Source organism: Solanum lycopersicum, chromosome 5 (assembly GCF_036512215.1).
Source record: "Solanum lycopersicum chromosome 5, SLM_r2.1".
Lineage (NCBI taxonomy): Eukaryota > Viridiplantae > Streptophyta > Magnoliopsida > Solanales > Solanaceae > Solanum > Solanum lycopersicum.
The window spans coordinates 56,755,727-56,759,293 of NC_090804.1; the positions used below are offsets into that span (position 1 = coordinate 56,755,727).

Here is a 3,567-nt window from a genome sequence, read left to right on the forward strand (position 1 = left end):
GAGATTTTCATTAGCGATCTTGACATATAGTTACAATAGCATTAAAAATTAAGTGATAAATAACACTAGGTAACCATGTGAAAAATGGAACAAAATGGGGCTAATAATCCTACAACACAATTGACATCCAAACAATATTTAATAAAAATGAAAAAATTAAAAATATGTTCGCCGAGAAACTTCTAAACAATTGCATTAGTAAAAATTCCAAAGGCTAGGCACAAAAGAAATGAAAAAAACAATTTAAGCACACAATTAAATTGAAGAAATAACAATTCAATCAAGCAATATAAATAAACAAAGTCAAACTATAATAAATGCAACCCAATAAAGTTCAAATATTATACATATACCTATGGAAAAGAAAAAATATCAACAAATATGATTTGGAGTTCAGACACTTAGTAAAGTGTTAGTAAGAAATAAAATATGAATTAATCAAATAGTAACTTAAAAATAAAATTCGTTTTATAAATATGGAAGACCTTAAAAATTGACGATAATTTCTTCATTGGCCAATTTTAACATATAAAACAATTTAGAGTGATACGCGGACTCAATTCATCAGGAACTGGAAGGACGACATCTCTCTCAGAAAAAAGGAAAATAAAAGACGAGAGAATCCTGCCTTTATTTTGACTACCCTAGGCTAGAGGACTTGACGGACCACCTCAGAGGTTGGAAGAAGATTCTTGAAGACCACGACAACTCTTGCTGAAAGGGGTATCAATTGTTGCCATTCCGAAATTCAGGATTCAGAAGTCTTTCGTCCGAGAGATATAGCTCCTCAGCACATACATACAGAGATCCTGTGATTTGATTTGTACTAGAGACAGGAAGAACCAGAGGAAGACTCCATAAAATTAACCTTAAGTAAAAGGATAAACATAATAATATTAATAATATCGACCATAACAACACCAACATTACCAGACTACTACTGCTACTACTTCTAATAATATAATATTATAATAATAATTACCAACAGTAATGTACTACCCAAATAGCAATAAACAATATAAAATAAGTAAATCAAATCTAAAAGTCATTATCCACTAGAAAAAGTAAACGACAATAATAAAAAAAACTACTGTAATTGATAAATTAAATTAGAAAATCAAATTAATTACCGGCAAAATTTCAAACATTAAAATGAACGAATCTAAAAATTATAACTGAACTAAATTGTGTCCAACAAAAAAAAACTAAAATAATAATTAAAAAAACTATATCATCCAACAATATTTCAATATAACTCTTACGACAAATGATAACAATAAATAATGTAGCAAGACCTATAAAAATAAAGTATTAACGACACAAATATAACTTGCCAAGCAGATAAAAAAATATGAGGAGAATTTAAAGAAAGACATAGTACCGTGGTGATGATAAGAGTGCGGGACTGATGGTGCTCATCGGAGCTCGTGGATTTCGCCGGAGAAGACATGGAGCAGCAACATTGTGAGCCTTAAACTACTGAAACTTGTCGACTTTTAGTAAAAATCACCTGAAAACAAAAGAAAATTGTGAAGGGGGAAGAGGGGAAGGAGTCTAGTGTTATTTAGCTCCGGTTCTTCGAAGCTTCTGTCGGAAAAAATGGGGAAAACAAAGGGGGATCTTGTAGGTAGTTTTGTGGTGTGTCTAATGAAAAAGAAAGCTAGAGTTATATATGTGGTGTTGGGTGGTTTGTGGCTGCCTCATAGGGCAGCGAAGGTTGTTCCTCCTGTTGACACCCAATTTTGACCCCTAGATAGAAGTTAATTATCGAGCTTCTTCAATTTCAAACGATTTAAAATGATTTGTCTCTTTAAATAATATTATATATATATATATATATATATATATATATTATAATCATAATATTATATAAATGTCAAAAATTGTCTCAAAATTTTGGTTTTACTAAAATGTTTCGACATTTAGTTTGATTTGAGAAATTATGGATATTTTTAGATTAGCTATGGTTATTTTATGTCGTTTAAATTAAGAAACTTATTTATTAACTTACATTAATTCATCCTATTTGTTCATTTTAGAGGAATTTTCCAAACGACTCAATTCGGCTGATTTACTAATTTGAAAAATCAAATCTCGGGCTCCCATTCACAATGCCCTTCGCTTTTTCCCAATTCAAATCGGTCCATTTTGGGGCTCCTTTCCTTTTTCCCAGCCCAATGTATTTTTATCTTAAAGAAACCCAAAATCCCGGCCCACCAAGGAAGTATTAATACCCACCCCACTTTTTCCTCCTCACAGAGGATCCATCCCAATTTCCCGAAAACAAGACCCGGCAGCCCATCCAATCCCGAGTAAGCAACCCGATATCGGTTAAACCGACCCATCTCTTTCCCTTTTTCAGCAAATGAACTCCAAAACATGTGATTCCCAACCGCGTGAAGGAGAAGAACCAAAATCTATGCACGGAAAAGCAGCAACAATGCAGAGAGAAGCCTTGCGCGATTTTGGCTTTTCCTCCCGAGTCATTTTCAGCTCGTACGAGGATAGCAGAACGCGTTTTTCCTTGGCGGCGTGAGATTATTCCACGTCGACGCCAAGGACATGGAGGTTGAATCCAAGCCGTCGATTCTCCTTTTTCCTCTGTCGGAATAAGGTTGAAAGCTCAGATAAAAGGGTGTTTCCCCTTTAATGGTGAAAGGGTGGGATTTTAACTCAAAAGGGGACATAGAATCCAAGTTCTGCCCCAAGCTTTTTCTGAAATTTCCCCGCCCTCCCCATCTGTGAAAGCCTTATTTTTTCTTCACTGTATAGGATCGTTGTGGATTGAAAATAAATTCAGTTCCAAAATTGGGAAAGCAAGGTTTTTTACAACAACATAGCAAAACAGCAGTAAAAATATATGAAGGTACTGAAATATATATATATATACATTTGGTTTCCTGCTGAATTTTTTGAGCGAAAATATTACAGTTAAAGGAAAATAGTTAAGGTATATACTTAGTATTCCGAAGAAATAGAGGAAATAGTTCGTCCGGTTTTGGAGGTTGATATCTCTGTCCAAAACGTTTGGTTGTTACTCGTGTTTGTGCTTTGTGTCGTAGAGGTTGTTGTTGCCTGCTCGTTGTCCCGTCTGCTGCACTTAGAGAGGTAAAGCTTCACCTACGATCTTGCATTTTTACTCCTCACGCAAATGCTGAAATTCGAAGATGAACTTGTGATAGAATATGTGCCTTCACTTATCAGTCAATGGACCAGGTCCATTGACACACTAATCAGTATAAACAGAAAGTAAATGCAGTTTAAACAACACAACGATTTTACGTGGAAACCTCCTTGCTAAAGGGAGTAAAACCACGACCTGTTCACAGGATTTTCAATCGTTTTCACTAATCTTCACAAGCAAAAGTGAAACACGATTACAACAAATGTGAGAAGAAGTTTTTAGTCTCACGTTCAAGCAATAATCTCTATTGCCCAACAAGCCTAAGTAGAAATAAATCTACCCACTAAGCTATCCCACCTAGACAACTTAGAATTTCAACACTACCCACTGATTCTTTTATAGTTTCAGGAATAGTTTACAATGTAAGACCAAGAGAATATATT

The 3,567-nt window shown here is 34.5% G+C and overlaps 1 long non-coding RNA gene across 1 annotated transcript; it reads right to left on the reverse strand.

Moving 5' to 3' along the window:
• Nucleotides 1-405: 405 nt before the first annotated feature.
• Nucleotides 406-1,640, reverse strand: LOC138348599 (uncharacterized). The gene is made up of 2 exons (XR_011221361.1): nt 1,382-1,640; nt 406-826 (listed from the first exon to the last, which is right to left on the reverse strand). It is a non-coding gene; the product is annotated as an uncharacterized lncRNA (long non-coding RNA).
• Between the last annotated feature and the right edge of the window lie 1,927 nt (nt 1,641-3,567).